Genomic DNA, 22,612 nt, shown 5'->3' with positions numbered 1-22,612 from the left:
TCGTGGTGCAAAAAGTTCCAGCACAGTCGCCGACCCAGGAGTCCATCAGCCACGTATGTCACATGATCACCTGGATCGACTCACCAACATCCAGCCGAGCTGACACGCAGAGCTGAGCCAGAAGACAAAGCTCTCCACTGGGTTCCTCCTCTCACCTGAGGTCCCCAGCTTTGGAGTCTGTCTGGACTCTCTGAGAGAGTGAGAAGCTCAGTCATCCAGGAGAGACTCAGAGGAGAACCTCTGCCCCCCTCCAGGAGAGGACAGCTGAAAGGGAGAGGGGGAAGTCTGGACCTTCAACTGTGAACAAATCACACAGGCAGGCTAGCATGCTAGGTTGCTAACAGATCTGGGGAAAGAGCTTTCTTAGTGTGGCTTGAAGAACAAAGTTCAGCCTGCAGTTGCCTGGAGAACGGTTAAACCGCTGTAAGAGCACAATCCGCAGTAAGTGGCTCAGGCTACGGGACCATCGTGGCCCAACATGTTTAATGTTGGGGACCGCTTTAGAAAGGACACGTCAAAGGACACATCAAAGGACACATGGCCTTTGCACCACAGAGAAATAAGTCAAATAAGAGTTTCAATACAAGCGTTTCCAACAATTGACATGCGTTATTCCTGGGTCTGACCCGGGGTCGCCGCCCAGTTGGACCTCACCAGCAAATGACGCTCCCACTTGCTTCTTTTGATGCGGAGGAGATGCGGTTCCGCTTGAGTTTCTACAGGTGACGTTGCTCGACCCGAAATGACCGTGATTCACATCTACCTTCAAAAGCCAATGAAGCTTCACGAAACAGTCTCCTCATCTTCAGAGCTCACTAGGTGGCGCTCTGTGAAGTGGCTGTTTAGAGCCAAAGATTTTAGAGTCGAGAGCGGCATCTAGTGGGCTCTGAATGTGACAACACGGTTTCATGAAGCCTCACTAGGCGTCAGAGGTCCAGCATCGATGCAGACGTGAAAAGTCTGAACAATAATAACGCCATGATTTGAAGCTTCAGGAAACACGTTTGTGTGAATGAAGCTGCAATAAGAAGCGCCGCCAGCACTGGTGAGGTGACGCTCCGCCAGTGAATGAGTGAGGAGCGAGCCGTCTCATCGCGGTCGCCTGAGCGGAGCCAGCGTCCTCCCTGCGCTGTCATCCGTCACGTCCACAGAAGAGCGTGCTGGTGTTCAAACCTTTCCGTCCCGCCACCTTAATCCTCTGCTTTGTGCCTCTCGCTACCAGCGGCTGCCTCTGAATTAAAAGTTGAAAAGCTTCTTTCTGCAACAAAGCCAGCACCAGATAAGATCAGATCTCGTGTGCCAGGAATCAGAGCGTCGGCCGCCCGTCCACAAAGGGAAGTCAATACTGAGGTGTTTCTCATGTGAGGAGAGAACAGGCCCTTTCTTCCTCTGCTGGTTCAAGCCTGGAGTGAAACTGGTGTTCTCATCACACTCGCAGCTCCAGGTGAAGGAGATGTGACGGCCTGCTCTCAGGGTCCTCCAGACCGTCACTGTGAGACATGACTCCAGCTCCGGGAACGCGTCTGCTCCTCTGGCATGTTCGTAGAAAAAGTGCCCTGTCAAAATGGAGCCATGTTGTAGGTGTAGGCTCAGTAGGTGGCGCTCTCTGCTCGAAGTGTTTGAAAAGGTTTTGGAGCAGAGAGTGCCACCTAGTGGCTCTGAACATGAGCACACTGTGTCATGAAGCCACTCTCAGCCATGTCGGGGTGGGAGGGGCCCGACTGGCTTCTTGCCTGGAGCCGCTACATGGCGAGCGTCGCTACTCATTGAACTACTGAAACACTATTGAAAATCATTGGCTCCAAATACAAAACGTATGCGTTTATGATGCTCTGTTGTTCCGTGTTAGGGTTTAGGTCTCTGTTGTTCCGTGTTGGTTCTGCTGACGTGGTGAAGTGACCACATCCATCCACCCAAACGATCTTCAAAGCTAGTCTCAGAAATACATGTGAGACTGTGACAACAGTGAAACTGTTATTTAATATCAATGAATGATACAATTCTGGAGACATTTTTAAAGAAATATATTTCTTGCTATTTGTTTCCGCAAATAACGCGCCACAATAGCCGAGTGTTGCCAGAAACCTTCACAAATTCAAAGGTTTTTTGAAAGATTTTCGGCACCGTTGCTCTTTGGCTGAGGTTCCTTTGGTGGTGAGCCTGGGATATTATGGCTTCGAAAAGGTTGAGGTGTGTGGCGCCATGTCGCCTCACTCACCTTGAAACGTCAGAGGCGTCCGAGAGCTGGAGGAGAAGAACTGGTGAAGAAAGAACCTCGTGAAGCTGGACTCTCCTCGACAGCCAGCTCTGGACCCAGCGAGTCGCAGCTATAGCGTGGCACCTGAGACGTCCCAGAGGCCACACTCGGGTTCACCTCCAGTTGACTTGGAGAGCTTCTGGAGTCCACGCACCTGCGTCATGAGAGGGGACACTTCCACGCTGTCGACCAACGTTCCTGAATCCATGAAACTGTGGCGTGAGACTCCAGAAGGACCCAGAAGTGCTGAGTAAGACAAAACACCATCCAAGTCAACCATCAACAAGTCCTCCACCTCAGATCACACCTTCATCATTCATCATCAGTGGTGGTCTTCCTCTTCTCCAGAGATGAGTGACTCGAGTCAAGTGCCAGACTCAAGTCAAGGGACCCAAGTCGCCAGATCAGGGACTAACAGTGCTAAATGACTCGACTTTGAGACGCGATCCACACGTGTTCTCACTTCTGCACACACACACGCACGCGCACGTTTCCTGATTCATACTTCATTCACATATTTCTCTGTATCCGACCTCCCTGGGCGACGTTCCTGTTCATTCTGTTGTACACTTATGCATTAAAATAATCTTGCATATTAAAGTTCAGCGCTTGAGGAGCGTTGTCGTCCGGCTCATGATAACATGGTGACTTGACTTGAGACTTGCTGGAGCCAAGACTCGGAACTAAAAAGACTTGCACGCTCCTCTCCTCCTCTCCACAAACCTCCCGTCGCTCTGATAGACTCATCTCTGATCTGTGTTTTCAGTTCGAGTGCCGACCTGAAGCGGCTCCCTGACCTGTGGGCAAGCGCCTGAGCAACTGGTGTTTGGCAGCTAGACTTTTTCCCCACATGAGAAAAGTGCCTTCTCCGTACGTTTCTTACTCTGCTCTTCAAGTCTGGGTGAACAACCTTGACTGACTGAAGACTCGGGCAGGTCCCTGGTACAATACATTGAATCTGAAGCTTCTTGTCAGACATGAACCTGCAACCTTGCACTCCGCCGCTCCCCCTGATAGAAATGAGTGAAGGAGAAGAAGAAAACCAGAAGAATTTTGGGGGTCGGTGCCTTTTTTCCTGCTTCCCAAAGCGCCTGTGGCGGTGCCAGTGATGAGTTCCCGAGGACACGCCCCCCGCAGGACCGGGTCAGCACACGAGGTCCAGTCCAGCCGTGGCGCCTATCAGCTGGGCCAGATGAGCTGGACCACACAAACAGCCAGAGCCCCCCCACCCTCCCTGGTTCCCGCTGCTGCGGTCCAGCTACATCTCTCCGCCACATTAGCAGCCGGAGAGCGACGATTGGATCCAATATTAAAACCCTCTCAAGCCGAGCAGATGGAGCGCCGGGGAGCGATGACAAAAACAAGCATTGTGTGTGTGCGTGTGTGTTGGCCCGACCCTCCCCAGCCCCCTGCCACCTCTTTAATTTTAAGCCAATAAAGATGCGGCAGGCTTGAGCTCACACAGAGCCAAGGTTAACACAGAGATGGAGGGGGTGATACGGCCGCTCACGCTCGGCTGAAAAGGAACCCTGATGACTTTTCATTTCCAATGTTCATCTCGTTATCTGTAATTATTAAGAGGGGGTGGGGGGCGACACAGCTCCGGCCTTTATCGTCTGAGTGTATAACACTCGTGCAAATCCATGTTCACGCTCGGAGGCGGAACCGCAGCCTGATATCATGTGACGCAGGGATGCTGAGGACACGGCTGCCTCCGACGTGAGTCTGGACCCCAACATTCCATATTGCTCCAGCGAGTCCAGCTCATCATCATGACCTCACCTGACCACGGCACCTGGAGGCTCCCGTGGCCCCCGCCTTCCTGCCCACTGATCAGAGGCAGGCTGTGTCCCTGACCCTGGGCTCTGAGCCTCACGCATCACTGTGGCGTGTCCCACTCCTCCTCACTGGCCGTTCACCACTTGAAATCATCCCTTCAAACCCAGGGAGCTCCGGAGCTGACCTGAAACCAGGTGGGAATATGAAGTGTGGAGAGATGTCCAGGAGACCAAAGGACTTGATTTCACAACAATGTTGGACAGGACAACAGAGACATGTTAGTAGCCAGGACCACTCTTCCCTGTGTTGACTTTCTCTGGTGTCACATGTCAGCGAGCCAAATGCTCCACCGTGTCCCACAACATGAACAATACCACATGGATGTTCAACAGTAGGTTTGGATTTCTTCTGAACAAACAACAGTGGGCTAGCATCCAGGCTAACGTTAGCATCCTCACACCTCTGACACATCTATCGCCGCAACATAGGCTCCGCCCATTTCTCCTCCGCTGGTTCACCAAACCAAGTGAGATGATCATGAGGTTGCAGAAACGTTGAAGCTGTCATTTCCAAAACGTCTCCAACACTGGATATGCAGGAAACAAACCACAGCACGGCAGCCAATGACACGCCGTCATTACTCTCAACTGTTGAGTCACTTCACTTGGTGGTCGGAGGGAGCTTCATAGTGGAGGGAGCTTCATGGTGGAGGGAGCTTCACAGTGGAGGGAGCTTCACGGTGGAGGGAGCTTCATAGTGGAGGGAGCTTCATAGTGGAGGGAGCTTCATAGTGGAGGGAGCTTCACAGTGGAGGGAGCTTCACAGTGGAGGGAGCTTCACAGTGGAGCTTCACAGTGGAGGGAGCTTCACAGTGGAGGGAGCTTCACGGTGGAGGGAGCTTCACAGTGGAGCTTCACAGTGGAGGGAGCTTCACAGTGGAGGGAGCTGCACGGTGGAGGGAGCTTCACAGTGGAGCTTCACAGTGGAGGGAGCTTCACAGTGGAGGGAGTTTCACAGTGGAGCTTCATAGTGGAGGGAGCTTCATAGTGGAGGGAGCTTCACAGTGGAGGGAGCTTCACAGTGGAAGGAGCTTCACAGTGGAGGGAAGGAGCTTCTCAGTGGAGGGAGCTTCACAGTGGAGCTTCATAGTGGAGGAAGCTTCACAGTGGAGCTTCACAGTGGAGGGAGCTTCACAGTGGAGGGAGCTTCATAGTGGAGGGAGCTTCACAGTGGAGGGAGCTTCATAGTGGAGGGAGCTTCACGGTGGAGGGAGCTTCACAGTGGAGGGAGCTTCACGGTGGAGGGAGCTTCACAGTGGAGCTTCATAGTGGAGGGAGCTTCACAGTGGAGGGAGTTTCACAGTGGAGCTTCATAGTGGAGGGAGCTTCACAGTGGAGGGAGTTTCACAGTGGAGCTTCATAGTGGAGGGAGCTTCACAGTGGAGGGAGCTTCACGGTGGAGGGAGCTTCATAGTGGAGGGAGCTTCATAGTGGAGGGAGCTTCATGGTGGAGGGAGCTTCACAGTGGAGGGAGCTTCACAGTGGAGCTTCACAGTGGAGGGAGCTTCACAGTGGAGGGAGCTTCACGGTGGAGGGAGCTTCACAGTGGAGCTTCACAGTGGAGGGAGCTTCACAGTGGAGGGAGCTTCACGGTGGAGGGAGCTTCACAGTGGAGCTTCACAGTGGAGGGAGCTTCACAGTGGAGGGAGTTTCACAGTGGAGCTTCATAGTGGAGGGAGCTTCATAGTGGAGGGAGCTTCACAGTGGAGGGAGCTTCACAGTGGAAGGAGCTTCACAGTGGAGGGAAGGAGCTTCTCAGTGGAGGGAGCTTCACAGTGGAGCTTCATAGTGGAGGAAGCTTCACAGTGGAGCTTCACAGTGGAGGGAGCTTCACAGTGGAGGGAGCTTCATAGTGGAGGGAGCTTCACAGTGGAGGGAGCTTCATAGTGGAGGGAGCTTCACGGTGGAGGGAGCTTCACAGTGGAGGGAGCTTCACGGTGGAGGGAGCTTCACAGTGGAGCTTCATAGTGGAGGGAGCTTCACAGTGGAGGGAGTTTCACAGTGGAGCTTCATAGTGGAGGGAGCTTCACAGTGGAGGGAGTTTCACAGTGGAGCTTCATAGCGGAGGGAGCTTCATAGTGGAGGGAGCTTCACAGTGGAGCTTCACAGTGGAGGGAGCATCATAGTGGAGGGATCTTCACAGTGGAGGGAGCTTCACAGTGGAGGGAGCTTCATGGTGGAGGGAGCTTCACGGTGGAGGGAGCTTCATAGTGGAAGGAGCTTCATAGTGGAAGGAGCTTCATAGTGGAAGGAGCTTCATAGTGGAGGGAGCTTCATAGTGGAAGGAGCTTCATAGTGGAGGGAGCTTCATAGTGGAGGGAGCTTCATGGTGGAGGGAGCTTCATAGTGGAGGGAGCTTCACGGTGGAGGGAGCTTCACGGTGGAGGGAGCTTCACGGTGGAGGGAGCATCATAGTGGAGGGAGCTTCACAGTGGAGGGAGCTTCATAGTGGAGGGAGCTTCACAGTGGAGGGAGCTTCACAGTGGAGGGAGCTTCACGGTAGAGGGAGCTTCACAGTGGAGGGAGCTTCACAGTGGAGGGAGCTTCACAGTGGAGGGAGCTTCATAGTGGAGGGAGCTTCACGGTGGAGGGAGCTTCACGGTAGAGGGAGCTTCACAGTGGAGGGAGCTTCACAGTGGAGGGAGCTTCACAGTGGAGGGAGCTTCATAGTGGAGGGAGCTTCACAGTGGAGGGAGCTTCATAGCGGAGGGAGCTTCACAGTGGAGGGAGCTTCATAGTGGAGGGAGCTTCACAGTGGAGGGAGCTTCATAGCGGAGGGAGCTTCACAGTGGAGGGAGCTTCACAGTGGAGGGAGCTTCATAGCGGAGGGAGCTTCATAGTGGAGGGAGCTTCATAGTGGAGGGAGCTTCACAGTGGAGGGAGCTTCATAGTGGAGGGAGCTTCATAGTGGAGGGAGCTTCACAGTGGAGGGAGCTTCATAGTGGAGGGAGCTTCATAGTGGAGGGAGCTTCATAGTGGAGGGAGCTTCACAACCAATTGCTAGTGTCAGGGGGAAACATGGGACTGGGCCTTGGTACGTGTGACCCTGAATGTCGTAGAAGTACTACACTCGAGGGAGCAAAGAGAGTGGGCCTAAACCAAGAAGCAGCTTGAGAATTGGAAGAAAAGAAAACAAATGTGTGGCACAAACCTTGAAAATGCATCAATGATTGAGTGGGAAATGAAAGTGCTACTAGGAGAAACTCATGCCTCCAGCCTGGTTTGGGAGGGATGGATGTTGTTCCAAGTCAGTGGTCCACACCTGAAGGTGAGAGGCTGCGCTGGGCGATGGCTCTGTGACGGACGGCACTGAGGAGAAAGCCACACGCAGTGGCCAGCGCCTTCATCAGCCGCTCCTCCGTTTGTTCCCCTCAACCTCAGGCAGGTAATGAAAAGAATATTGATTCCGGAATTGACTGAGCTGAGATTGTGGCCTCGTTCCGATGCCGCATTTATATCATCAGCGCCGCCTTTCCTGCCGCTAATCTGGCGATTGTTCCGCCGCGTTCATTACTCATTATTAGCAGGTTGAAGCCAGGGAAGCAAGAAGCCTCCCACAAATGGCTTTTTCCTTTTTACGACTCCAGTCTCAAGGTCGGAGTCACATGCTACGTCTGCTATTAGGGAGTGGAGCTGAAGTTGAGTCACAAAGAGGCGACCTTCCAGTGTTTAAGTGCTCAAAGTTTCAAAGTTGTGAGGAAATCGTTGCTGCTGTTGGCTTCACTTTTAATGGAGCAGCTCTGAAAGGACTAAAAGCAGAGACTGAAATGAACTCAGACGTGAGCGTCAGAAGGTGTAGAGAGGCTCCGTCGCTACAAACACGTCAGGCTTCACCTGAGCAGCTGCTCACCTGACTCAGTATAGTGGTTAAAGCTCATCCCTGTGTGTCACCAGGTTGCTGGTTCACATCCGGCGTACGTCTCTTGTGCATGTGTTTTTCACATCCCTCCATTTGACCCTGATCCTCCTGGAAATATCAAGCGGCGTAGATAGAAATGTGGGCACCATTGACTTGACTCCTCTATGTTTGGACGTGGCTCCTGCCACCAATAACGTGGCCCCAGTCTGTGTGTGTGTGAGCCACGCTGCAGACTGGAGCGTCTCCTCTTCACTCCACTGAATTCAACGGACTTCACCACCATCAACAGTGACTCACAGGTGAAACACATGACACACCTTTAGTTTAGGGAAGGACAAAGTCAAACGTGGAACTGAGTCATGTCAGTCGTGTTGACGGTGGATCTGATGACGCTCTATCGGCATTTGGTGAAGAGCCGCATGAAACTGGGGGAAGAGCGGCATGTGGCTCGGGAGCCGCGGGTCGACCAGGCCTGGCCCAGTCTGCAGTTTGAAGACAAAAATGTCCAGAGATTCGCAGAGAGCACGGAGGCGTCTGCAGCTTTGGCAACTCGTGTGCTGTATGAATCGCATTTGAATCATCTACACTCTCAAAACAAACATGACTGTCTGGTTCACACCAGTTTATGAGGGTTGCTACTGTACAACAGTGACGTGTCTCTGGTCTGGATGTCAGGAGCCCCAGCTCGGTGCGACTGGCTCTGAGAGTGACTGTTGAATGGACCGATTGCATGTTGTGTGCTAGCTAGCTTGATAGCGGTACCTCTTGCAGTGCAGTCTTGTCCCAAATGTTTGGAAGTTGTGACAGGATGTGGATCAGGACTGAACCGAGGAGGTCAAGACAACCCGCGGACAATTTGAGCAGGACAATCCTACCGACTACATTTGGGAGATAGCCACATGCATCTGGCCCAGATTTACTCCGGGATCTGGGCCACATCTGTTTCGCATCCCACAAACTGATCCGTACTGGATGTGGCCCTGAGTAGCAAGTCACTTGGTCGGCCTAACAAAGACTCCGTCAAGGCTCTGTTGCCCACCTGTAGGCGACGCTGTGCATCCATCCACAGGTGAAGCTCCAGGGAGAGCTCCTGAAGCACTCATCAGTCTTGTCACATGTTTCTGTTTCACATTGATATTCATGCCATTTATTTCAGCTGGTGTGTGTCAGGAGAGCAGGGAAAGTGAGATGTTCCTGGTGACTGCACTTCCTTTCTTTTGGTCACCTTCTCGATGGCTCCTGAGAATCTGCTGATACACCATCATGACCTGAACTGGAAGCTACTCAGACTTTCTCAGTGACTGGTGTTGCCACCCTGGAATTGTCTTGAACCCAAACCAAACCTAACATGGTTTGTTTTAGGGCATGCCTTATTTTGTCCAGAGACTTGTTTCTTGTCCCTGGACTCAGTTAAAACTGGACCTCATTTTTACGGCGAGTCATCCCAGATGGGAGGACGGCACCTCTGTCTTGTTGCAAGTTGGTTATGCTGAGAAATTGGACGATTCTATGGACCAGCTCCTGTTCCAGCCCATCGAGTCACTTGGTGCGTCGAGTGTCTGAGGTCCCCTGGAGGCGGACTTCTTGTGAACCTCCAGTCGTTGCCGTGGTCGGCTGCAGAGGTTGGATCGGAATCAGTTGCAAACCGGACTCTATTTGTGTGTACCGACTCGTTCTGGGACAGAATCGTGTCATGTCCGAGTGCGGCGCCTCCCTCCCTAGGTCAAGCTTCTGACAGGTCCTCTTCTGCAGGACCGGTCCCAGCAGGACTTTTTCAACTGACCTCCCCCGATCATGCTTCAGAGGTCATTAAAAACACGCCGACGGTAAATCCAGCTTCTGTTCAGGGAGGCGAGGAAACGGCGCTGAAGCGAGGAGGAAAGCGCCACAGAGAAAGTGACAACAGAACGCAGAGAAAATTACCCCTCCATTTTCCAGCCAAATTTCCCCCGGAGCAGTTTGACGGCGTCTCTGCAGACTTGAAAGAGAACACGGAGCGCAGTGTTTATCTGCAGATTGCTGTCATTAGGAATCAGGCAGATTAGCCGTGACATCCTCGCAGATGAGAGAGCTAACAAAGGCGCCGGGCTATTAGCATGCTAATGCACATCCAAAGAGTCGCGACTGGTCCTTTCATCCGGGCTTAAGCCGCCCGTTCGGCTGAAAAGCACTCAGATAACATATTTGTGAGTCACCTGTGAGTTTACAGATATTTGCATGTGTGCGTCTGATCACACGCTCCAGCGGATGCTAATTGCTAATAAAGGGAGGAGAGCTGTGAAGCGGAGATGAGGGTCGAAGCAGGAGGGGGGTTTGGCTCCCGGGGACTTTGTTTCCTGCTGGCTTTACTTCACAAACCTGCAACTGTAGCAGCAATAGCAACACGGCAGTGTTCACGGCGCCACAACGTTTGATGACTGTAACTTGAGCGACAAGCTAACCAGGCTCTGCTTGGACTTTTACCAACCAATGGAGGAACAGTGTTTTTGTGGGTCAAATCCCGTCGTGTGTCCACATTTCGACATTAGCTCACATATCTTCGCAGGTTTGATTACAACATTGCAAAAATCTGATTTTGCTGGACGCGGTGAGTCACAGCAGGTGCCTGGTGTCCCCGAGGCGACTGTGGCTCCAAAAACTGTTTCACCCTCACTACGTCTCAAGGTCAGTGTCCTGAAATTGAAGTTGTTGACCTGAACGACGACGACTCCATTCATGCTAACATGCTAGCCACAGACGTTGAGGTCGCTCATCTATTGATCAGACGTGTCAGCTCTTTCTCACCTTGACAACACAAAATGAAAACATACCTTTTCAGGCACCAGCATGAACCAGTGAGCACTTCTGACTCCAGCTTTGTCATTTGTCCCAGTGTGAGTCACCTCAAATACCTGATGTGGGCTGCGAACGTCGCGATGAGTTCTGGTCCTGGAACAGCATGACGTGAAATTATGAGCTTTGCAAATGATCTTGTCAAAAACGAGTATCAGTTTTTAGCCTAAAAAAAAGCTCCAGGCTGCAATGGTTTGAACCAAATATGATTTATTCGCATATTTATATTGCAAAAACACAAACACTCGCAGAAAATAAATATAAACACTAGATACAAAATGGTGATGAAATGAGTCCATCTTTTTCATGATGATGATCGGTGAGCAGTGTCCAGGCGAGGGCGGAGCCTGGTGGAGGTTTGGATGGGGGCGGAGTCTGAGAGGTAAAGGTGCGTGTGAGCGGCTCATTCAAACAGCAGCTGCTGATGTGGAGGCTCAGAAACAGCCTGGAGAGAGGTGGAGCTGGAGGTCGGCCATGTTGGTTTATAGTGTTGGGCTGACGCTGCACCACTCACTTCCTCAGTTCTGACTTCCCTCTGTTCTGCAGTTCCATCATGGGAATCTGGACATCTAGGATTCAGGATCCTTCACGTCTGAACCCCGACCCACATGCTGCAGAGAGGGGCGGGACCAAAGGAGACTAAAGTGATAGGTGGAATTGGCAGGAAAGTGGCAGTTATTGGACAAAAGGTTGGAACTCATCATCGCCACCTCCTGGTGGGACTGAAGAGTCGCACAAAAGAGGTTCATTTCTAAATGTAAACCAAGCAAATGATGAAATCTCTGGCCTGCAGTCACAGAGCGCCTGACAGGTCCTGACCGTCCTCCCGCCTCTGAACCCCACTCAACACTCGCCGAGTCTCGCCGAGTCGCTCATGGCTGATCCAGCTCCTCCTCCTCCTCCTTCGAGGTTCTGGGAAACATCCAAATGTGACGCTTTCATCGTGTGGTTTGGAAGGCCGTGTTCATGACAGCTGATGATGAATCGTCCCGTCGTGATTCTGCTGTGTTTGTCGAGCCTCCTGAACGTTGTTATTAATGGGACAGCGCTTTACAATCTCTGCGTGCCGCGCGACTTAACTTCCCCTGACATTACACCGAAGAAGAAGCCACATCCTGGTGTCGACACACGGCAGCGGGCTGCGACTCAAATGGATTCCATCATCGGCCAAATAAGCGGCGGTGAAATGGCCGGCCCCTAAATGTCTCTGTAAAAGCCTCCACGAGTCATTTGCGCGTGTTTTTCAAATGCTCATTTCGATGTCTCCAAGTCTATCAGCCACTGTAATCCCTCGCCTGAGAGCTTCCGGAGAAAGGCGCCCAGGGATTCACCACAAGCGCCGAGGTTAGATTTCATAGATTCGACGCTCCCCTCACACCTTGTTTGGCTCTGCAGCTCAGTGGTGCTGTGGGACCTCAATTATCACCCCAGCTGAACACAGGAGGGCGATCCGGAGTGCAACTCAACCACGGAGCGCCAGGAACAAACATGACGACTTGACACACACACGGTTTTCTAATGAATCTCACCTTCAAACCTCCTGTCTGCCGGTTCCCCTGACCTTCAGTCACGGAGGCGTGTTTGATGTGGAGGGTCTGCTCCTCAGCAGTTTAGCCACCAGGGCAGAAAACAAACTTGAGTCTGTGGGGTCAAAGACCGTCGAGAGTTTCGAGGAAGCACGGGGTTGTTGACTCCGTGTCTGGGGACGGATGACGAGGTCGGTTGCCAGGGACAAAGCAGAAAGCAGAGGAAGCTTTCCTGGGGCCAGAGAGCCAGGCAGGAACTGGACCAACAGGGGACCTGTCTGAGTGAAGCGGAGTGGTGGAAGGCTGGGGAGAATGACGGGGCTCACAGTGTGGGAGGGGCTGCAGGAGACACTGCGACCGGAGGAGGCTTCCACATTTCACCCTGCTGCGCTGCCTCACACCTATCCCATTACAGAATTGCACTCACTCTGGCCAGCTGGGGGCGCTACACGCAGAGCTGAAGGCCACATTGACGAGGCTTCGTGAAGCAGTTTCTCAGCAGGGGGCGCTGTTATCTTAAAATCAGTGTGATTTTTCATTGAAATGGTGGTTCAACTCTGAAGCTTTTAGACCAGAGAACACAATATAGTTTCATGAAGCCACATGTCCAGCTGTCGATGCAGTAATTCAGTGGTATCCAAGCCCCGGGCGGGGGACCAGTACCGGTCTGTGGATCAATTGGTACCGGACCGCACACGAAATAATTAATAATTTCCGTTTTGTGAATTATCTGAGTCTGACGGGTCTTTTATTTTGAAAAATGACTGGATTCTCTCGATTAAGCCTCTGCCACTTCCTCGCAAAATGAGTAGGAAACAGCCGTTTCTGTTCAAATGGGGAAAAGGCCCAGTGAAGAGACAGAAGAGCATATGACTTCCAAGATGTAGAATGTTTTTTAACAGACAATACCAGGAGTCGGACGTGAAACATGGATTTATCGCCACCGTCTACCCTCATCACCGTGTCGTTGCCGAGAAACACACTCAGGACTCCCATTGGTTTTTCCATATGGTGATTTAGAATGTCCAGTTTTGTGGTGTTTGCTATTTTGAAGACGTGTTTAAACGTGACCATGGCGACCAGACTCAGAGAGGATGAGGGCACAGGGGCGGAGGAGGAGAGTTTGGGAGTCAAACACATGTTTGGCCGTTACCTGACGGTTCAAAGTAGCAACGTCGTACCCCCCGGGCCACGTTCCATTTGTCATGTGTTGACCTGTCCGTGGTGAAAAAAAGGCTGGGGACCACTGACTTCTTGCTAAAGTACTATTTGACAACTGGACTGAAGACTGGCGCCAAGGCTTGTTCTCAGATTTTGGAGCCTTTTGAGTCTCGTCACTCTGCTCCACGCTGGTAATTCCACCAAAATCGAAGTGAAACTCTGAGCTCAGGTTTAATCAGCGGGGACGTCATGTGACCCATGACCTCTGTGGAGGGCGAGTGAGATACTGTCGCCTCACTCCAGTGCTGCTCCACGCCGTCACGTTCCTCATCATGCCGCGCGGCACCTCCGACCGACGGCGCCCGGGGGAGTTAGAGAAGCCGTCACATGCCGTCTCCTCCCTGATAGCTCCCCCTCAGCTGCTCGCCACTTGGCAGACATGCAAATGATCCTGTCAGTGTCGCAAATAAGCCAGTCACATTTGCTGAAATGGGAGGGGAGCGACCCCGGCGCGCTGCCATCCCGCTTCCCCTCTGTCACTTTCTAGATGGAGCCGACGTCTGGAGAGAGGCAGAGCGCCGGATTGGTGTCGGCTGCATTTATTCATGTGATAATAGGAACCAGTTTGGCTGCATTTAGAGACAAACAGCCAAAATGTCATGTTCGCTCAGACGTGGCAGGAAGCAGGACGGAGAAGAAACGCTCTGCTCCCGTCCTGACAAATGGCACTTTTTATAGCAGCATCTGATATTTACAAACAGCATCTGGATCCGTGCGCTGAGGCATGACTGAAGCCCACATCACTATGACCCGACGTACCTTCTCCAGCTGAACCTGCTAGTTAGGACTGAACCGCAGCTGGTTCATGCGACGTTAAATATCAGTTTATTCTGGTTCTTTTAGGTTGTAGACCGTCGGGATTAAGGCGCCTTTTGAGTTGTGGGTGAAGTGCTTCTATTGAGCCTCAGAATCAGGAATTTAAATCCTATTGCTGGGTCGATGGAACACATGGGGTCACCGGGGTGGAGACGGAGCAGAAGTCAGCCGTGTCGTCCAGGAGGAGGAGACGTTGGTGTCGCCAGGGAGACACTCAACTCTGACGGCTGCTTCAGCGTCCCTCTCTCCACACCATCAGCTGCTTCGTGGAACTGAAGGCCGGATCAGGAGGAGGCTGCACGCCACTTCCTGTGAGCCACTTCCTGTGAGCCGTGAGAAGAGCAGAGGAAATGAATCAGCTGAAGTGGTGAACAACAGCACCAGCAGCAAGTGTGTGAGAGTGTGACTGCAGCACTGTTTTCATCAACGAAGATGATCCACAGAACTTTTTCAACTCTGAATGTCCAACACAGTGAACCAAACAACGAGTTTGAAAACCTCCTCTTTGATCCCGAGTTGAGTCTTTAAAACTGGCGCTCGGTACAAACAGGTTCAGTGAGTCGCCTCATCCAAAACGATTCCCAAGTCTGTTGATACGACGGTATCGATGATGGAATCAGAAACAATTGTTTATGTCTCTGTTTCCAATCCCTCCTTTGGTGCCGGGTGATGGCGCTGCATGCATGTGTGTGGCGGAACCCTTCTGCTTCAGGCCTCACCCGGTCACCTGCGACTCCGTGTGGGATTCCAACACGAGTAAGTGTTTCCCTCGACACCAGGAAAGTTGAGGGAGAGTTTTCTCTGAACAAATGTATCGTCGCCCCGTACATCTGATCTATTCCACCTTTGGACCCCATGCCCTTCCCCCGGAAGGCGGCTGGCGACGGCCTCCTCATCCCGACTGGTGCAGGCTTAAATATTTCACAGCAAGTGAAGTCAAATGTATTGGCGTAAGGAGGACAGGAGGAATAAAACAAACAAGCGCGGGCTGACGTGGCTGGTGGGAATATTGCAGCTTCACCTTCACACTAACAATACAACAGAGTGATGACCCACTTTCACTTGCCTCATCCAATCCAGTCCAGATTTACCTTGAGGGTGAAAAAGTGGGGGAGGATCCCCCCCTGGGGAGGAAGCGCCACACTGGGGCAGATGCTGTAAACATCAGCCAGCGCACAGGTAGCGCACTCCCCCCCCAACCCCCACTCTTTATTGTGCTGTTCATCAAACATTAACGGCGAGGACAAACGCCGCGGAGGGAAACGATGCACTTGCAGAAGAGTGATGATGAAAAGCCTCCAAATGCGTCTGACAAGAAGTAAATATTGAATCCAAAGATAAACAAGGTGAACGGCCTTCATTATTCATGCCGACGGGGAGGCGAGGAATCACACAAAACATCCTTTATCTGTCGGGTTTGGACCACAGAGCACACGCTTGGCCGGGTCGCACAAGTCCCAAGCCAAAGGACCACGGCGTGGCCCAGAGTCTGACGGCGTGACCCTCTCCGGGATGTTTGAACAGCCCAGCGACCTCGCGTGACCTTCAGGAGGTTTCAGAGACGCACTAAAGTGAAGCGGCGGGACGGCGTGGTGGGGCTGTTGTCTCCAGTCTGTCCTTGTCCTGCCACTACATCAGACCCGTCTGCAGTCGCCGCTCCACTTTGATTTCTCCAGCTCTGGGTTCTACACGTCTCTGCGGGTCTCAGTCTCGCCCACTGTTCCGGTGTCTCCTCTGGGCTCGCCTTCTTCTCTGTGCCCTCACTTCTGGCCTCTTTTCTCATCATGGCCTCGCCATCAACTTGTCCTCTTCTGTGAGTGCGAGGAAAGCAAACGATTCACATGTGAAGTCAATGTCGGGGAGAGGTTATGTGTGGAACACTGTGATGTTTGGGATGACAGAGTCGCAGCTCAGAGGCCCATTTATGCTCAACGTCAGGTGTCCAGGTCCCGATATATACATGTGGATCAGGACGGATCCATCCTCTGCCTTCATCTCCGCCTGTTTCCACAAAGTCTACAGACACAGACCAAACAGCGCAGTACCACCTGAAACCATGGGGGGCAGTGTTGCTGTCACTACTATGATACATAGATCTAAGGAAGAAGACATAATGGTGGAAACTCTCCGTCCTCCAGTGGAGATGTATTTAACATCTTCACCAACCACCGCCTCCTACAGCGCTGCCTCCGTTTCCTCTTTTGTGCCAGAGATACATGATCAATGCTTCTTCTTCCGTGTACCTTTTGTTCATTTTTTTTGTCTCAGAATAAAATCAAATCAATGAAATTTTGATTTGTTTTTCCATTTTGAAACAAAAATGAAAAAAAAACTGAAACTATAATTTTTCTGTTTTGCAGACATGAACTGAAAAACAAAAGCATGAAAAAGCATCAAATTGTTTTGATTTGTTTCTACGCCTCTGCTGCGACTTACTTGAGAGTAGAAAAATGGCGCTGACACTTCATCCATACCATGAGCTGATCTGAACAATCTTTTTTAAATGGGAAAACTCCCTTAAAACAGAATGTACATCTCCGTGGACGACTGACCTAGTTCACACTGGCAACTCCAATTCGTTCCAACCAGAACGAATTCCACAGGAAATCGCAGAACACAGAGTCCCTGGATTGAAGTGAACAAATCCAAGCTTTGTTCATTTGATTTTATTGTGAAACAAAAAAATAATTACGAACGAATGGTGCAGAGATTCTTCTTCCGCCCTCGCCGTGTTGGTCAGAGGATCATATCAGCCGTTCATGTGGACCAGCAGGCTCCTCCTGTACCCGCTGGTTGGTATGAAAGGCTGTGATGGCCCAAGAGCGCCTCCTAGGATGAGGCGGCTGAAGCAAACAATAACGTGGGGTAAGAAAGAGGCGGTGTGTGTCAACTGCACTGGAACTTTTCATCGGTTTCATTGGTTCCTCCGTCCTGCTGCAGTGCGTCGACTCAGGCTTAGCTCTTAGATGACCAGCAGATTCCGACTGGAGGCGTCTGACGCAGGGTTTGTTCTTCGAAGGTTTTCCATCTGAGTGAGCCAGGACTGGGACTCGGAGCCAGGACTGGGACTTGGCACGTGTGTGTGTGTGTGTGTGTGAGACTGACGTTGCACAAGCATCCTTGTATTTTGATGAACTCCTGTGAGGACCACTTCTGACTGCACCCGACCCATCGCGGCTCTATAGATGATTCACAGTTGTTATTTAGATTGAATCTTGTGTGTGGGTGGGTGGTTTCACATCTGCTGCCAAAGAAATGTTCTGATCCGAGGCCCGTGCCACACACACTCACTCACTCGCGTCTTACTTCACGCTGGCACTCGCACACTCGCTTCCTCTTCATTAAGCCGACCACCTTCTGTGAGGGGACCGGGGCAGCGTGACCCGCGCCTCTCTAGCGCCACCTCTCCCCCTCGTCTCCTCCAGCGCCACGTCACAGCCGGACTGTGCTGCCCAGTGACACAGGGTTCAACACAGACCTTAATGAGGACAAATATATCCAGGAATTTTGGCGAGCGCAGGCGCCGGAGGTGGCAGCTGGTCAACAGGGGGCGCTGGGTTAAAGACATGCGGCGCTCTGACAGAGAAACTCGACATGTCTGATGGACGGTCGTGATCTGTTGGTGATTGTGTCAGCACACAAACCCACACGACTGAAACCGAACACTACACTGACGGCAGCGTTGCGAGTCTCATGCTGACAGATGTGTCCAGATGTTTTGGTCAGTCTAAAGGGTTTTTTGTGTGCGTGTTTGTGTTGTGGATATGGATTGAGTTATTGATGTAACACTGCTTGTATGTACTGTTCTTCTTTCATGTGAGTGTGCGTATTTGCGCACTTGACCATGCGTGGGGTGATGATGAGGCTTCATGAAACAGTGCCCCCATTCTGCTGCCGATGCAAACATGATGGTAGGGATCACTGAAACGGTTGTTCAGAGCCAAATAGACTGCCATCTAGTGGCTCTAAAGACCAGACGTTTCGCGAAGCCTCATCAACTCATCACAGCAGGGTATGTTTGTGTGTGCTGGGTGTTTCATCACATCATGTTTTGTGTTTTAATAACAAGTACCAGAACAATGACTGAAGAGGTCAGTGCTGGAGCCACAGGGTTGCGGCTCGTGATGGGCTGATGAGGCTTCATGAAACAGTGACCTCATTTTCAGAGCTCAGTAGATGGTGCTTTTAGCTTAAGCTAAGTTTCATCGTAAAGGTTGTTCATATTCAAAGATTTTAGAGCAGAGAGCGCCATCCAGTGGGCCCTGAAAAAGCGCTTTCATGAAGCCTCGTCAGGCTGTCACTAGTACATCAGTGCATCACTAGCTCCCGGTGGTTACACCAAGCACGAGTGGGCGACGCCCGCTTGTGACTCAATCCAGCTCCAGATGTCATGTTAAAGAGAAGTGTTCCAGACTGTACTGCGCATCAAAATATTAGCCGCACCCTCTGAATTGAAGAAAGAAAATCTTGTCCATCCATACGCCGCAGCGCTCTACACGCCTCAGGTGCAACGCTGCTGTCTGCGCTGTGGACAGGTCAGTGGTGCAGCGGCTTAAAAGCGCTTTTCAAAACTAGTTTTGAAAACGGGCTCCAGCATGGAGAGCCCTTTATGGAAATGTAGCTCCTTCCTCTGTGTCTTCCCGGTGAGGAGGTCCGTTTTGAGGAGGCCCCGGGGCCGACCCAGGTCACCTGGAGGAGGGAAGGTCTGTCAGGTGACCTGGGCAGGCTGGTCCTGATCTGACGTGGATACGCTCCTGCCTCCTCACTGGACTCAGGTTTGAACGAGAAGCAGAGCAGTTCGGCTACGGGAACGACAGAGGAAGCCAACGTGAAGTGAGGGACTTGGAATCGCTGAAGAACTTCTCCCGGCCTGGGCAGGATATGAGTAGCTTCCGGCTCAGCGTGGAGGTCCAGAACTCTGCGTGTACAAATATGTACTCATGGCTTCAGGAGTCCTCAGCAGGTCAGCGGCTCTGATGGCCGTCCAAATCTCGCACTCCCTGAGAATCTGGGCCCTCTTCCCGCCGTCCCCTCCCCCGGCGGCCCCTCAATCCCCAGACCAGCGCCACTTAAAAGGAGCCCCTGGCTCCCTCTGTGCGTTTCCTCCCTCTTACATGGCCTCTCGCCTCCCCGAACGTTGCAGATGCCCTGCGACCGAGCGAGTGATCCTCCTGATCAAAACCAAGAGCGCCGACTGTCTCATCATGTCCCAACATGTCCCTCGGTGTTTCATTTGCCACCAGGCGCAGGGCCACGTGCCGCGTGTGTTTCTCTGCGACAGCCGCTAACTAGACCGCGGCGGCCGCCTGTTCCTGGAGGCCGTGTGGATTCATCTTGCCGCCGCTGCAGTGGCGAGTCCACTCCCTCGCAGGACTTTGATTAGTGCCATTTTGTGGTGCCGCCGCCGCCGCTGCTGCCAGAAAGGCCAGCGCCGTTGATTGTCTTTGTTTCGGCCTAATTGAGCCAAAAGGGAGCGGGTGCCGCCTGGGTTCATTAGCGCCTCGCGAAGACGCCGCCGCCGCTCGCACAAACACGCAGCGTGTTGTCGCGCAGATTAGCTTCTGGAGTCACCGCCGCATGCTACTGTCCACATCACGCCATCACAGCGCAGGCGGCGACTGGTCAATTAACACAGAAAATACGTGTCATGAAGGTCAGAGGCCTTTGAAACACCGGTGTCAGGGAAATCTGCATAGAACACCAGACAAGTCCAAAGAGCAGAGATCAGACCAGTCCAGACTGTCTTCTCACTGGCGAGGGTCCGAGGCGCGGCTGCAGACCAGAGTCTCAGACAGACGTCGTGGAACTGACAGTGAGCACTCGTCCTCCTCGGCCTTTCATTGAAGAAAGGAATCAGAGATTAGATGTGGCAACAAATCAGGTTTTTAAGAGCTTTTTCATGTCTGTCACCCGGGTGGGTCAAGGCATTTCCTGCCATTCTCCACACGTGAATCCTCTTACGCAACGTGCGTGGTTTCCAGTTGCTCAGCGCGCAGTGACACTGAGTCACAGATCAGGTTATACGCCCGGCCTCCTGGACTCTGTCTGGGTACAGACCCTCCTCTCCGAGTCGCCCACCTGCCAGGACACGCTGGACACACGCAGCCAAACTCGGAGAGGGAAGAAGCTGTGGGAATGTTGCTCCGCCTGGTGGTCTGGAGGCGCCTCAGCCTCTCCTGGAGCCACTCACCGTCGGTGTCCAGAGTTTGTTTATTTTTAGGTCTTTTTCATGTTTAATCCATTTGGAATTGATTGTCAGCAAGTGTTGCTTCCTACGTGGACAGTTTGATTTCACACGAGTGCGATTGACTTCCCGTGATTCTTCAGAGAGGCGAATATATATTAACAACAGACTGCCTAAAACAAAGGACATTGGTCGTGCAGCTGATTTTGCACTCAACAAAAAAGTATTATAATTGACACCGAGTCATTTCCCGGGGCACCTGTCAGTGACCAGCAGGGGATCACTGCTGCCAGGCGTCGTAGCACGTGACTGAGTGGCACTAGTTCACAGCTTCATTGCCAGTGTTAGTGAGGATCTCTCCAGCTAGCAAAGTGCTCCTGAAATAAAATAAACACTGGCAAATGAATGACTGTTTCTGCGGTTGTTATGACCCCAGGGTCATACAAGTTGCTGCAGTTTTGCCTCCTGCAGAGAGTGGGTGTGGCCTGACGGAGCCAGAGTGCAACCTTCCAGAGGCAGTGGAGACGTCCAGACACCCGCTGCTGCTGCCTGCTCACGCTCTTCTCCATCCACTCCCAAGTCAGCAGCAGGCGTTGCTCGGTGGTTCTTGTGAGGATTCTGTTGTGTTGCTTTGTTGCTCAGTTTTAGTACTTTTAGCCGTTAAACACTGAAAAGTTCTGGGCGACTCAAGGACTCTCCAGTTGTGGACCTGACTTCACCAGGGGGAACATTTGAAGACGGAGGTCCATCCCTGAATAAGGCGCCGACTGCTCCTTTAAATGTGCACAAACTCGGCACAAAAGAGAAGAATCCCTTCAAGGGCAAAACTCTGACATGAATCCTTGAGCTCACAGAGAAGGAGTGAATTGCTCGAACGCCATTGGCGTTTGTAGCGTTTAAGGATCGGCGCTTGTGAAAGTGCCGAGGGTGAAAGAACACTGGTCGTCATGGCGATGATTAAGCGGCAAGACAAGCTCTAATGAGTCGACGGCTCTTCCTCCTCTGCAGTTCTCAGGTTAGCCAAAACATTTCTGCTGAAACGTGTTTCAAGTGGGCTGCCATGTTTGGCAGCGCTCCTCTTCCCCCACGCGAAACAACATTTTGGACGTCTGGCGGCAAAGGAAGGAGGGCGGCGAGGTCACCGGCGAACAGCTGTGGGATCCGTTCTCCGTGAGCAGCAGCTCTCGAGTACGTTTTGTGAAGCAGGACTCAGCGCCCAATTGTTTGTTTGACCTCCGCATCGGGAAAATGGTTCCATCCGAAGCCACGAGCCTCTGGGTGCAGGTGTGTGGGTGAGCAACAGCTCGGTGCTGCCGTCCTCACTTCAGAGGTCCGGCCCCTGCAAGGGTTCGGCATTTCTCTGGATCGATGACGGACCATCAGTCTGGACGCTGGGATCCACTAATCGATGGGAGGAACGGTTCGGGTGAAGGAGGATGCTGACCCACCTATCCGTGAGAGATCAAGCTCAACCTGAAGGAGGAGACTGAAGATATTGAAGCAAAGAGGGAGCAAAAGATGGTGAAGAACACAAAACCAAAGACAGACATGATGGCACGAAGTTGTAGATGGAAAAAAATAAACCTGGAACAAAAAGAAGAAGCCAAGATCATGAGTGTGGATGAAACAAAAAAACAAAAGGGAGACGACGATGCAAATGGAGATGAAGACAGGGATGAGGAAGATGATGGATGGATACATGTAAACAGACCAGATGATGAAGATCTCAGAAGAAGCTGAAGACAGGAGAAGAGAACCTAAGGATGACGATGACAAAAGATATAGATGGAGAGAAGGATGAATGAACATGATTAAAAGGGACCAGGACAAAGACAAAGTAGATGGAAACCATGAAAGAGACGATGATGAAGATGATGAAAAGATTATCAAGGCGAACACAAGAAAGAGAAAAAGGGAGACAAAGGACACAAGAAGGTAAGGAACATGACAGAAGAAGATGATGACAGAAGAAAAGCGAGCAGAGACAAAAGGATGAGACTGGGGAAGATGACAGGAAAAGATGAATCCACAGGAGGAAAACGGTGGCAAAGTTGAAGACTCAAGAAGGAGACAGGGACG

This window comes from Synchiropus splendidus, chromosome 5 (assembly GCF_027744825.2).
Source record: "Synchiropus splendidus isolate RoL2022-P1 chromosome 5, RoL_Sspl_1.0, whole genome shotgun sequence".
NCBI lineage: Eukaryota > Metazoa > Chordata > Actinopteri > Syngnathiformes > Callionymidae > Synchiropus > Synchiropus splendidus.
Note: the sequence above shows the minus strand (reverse complement) of the source record.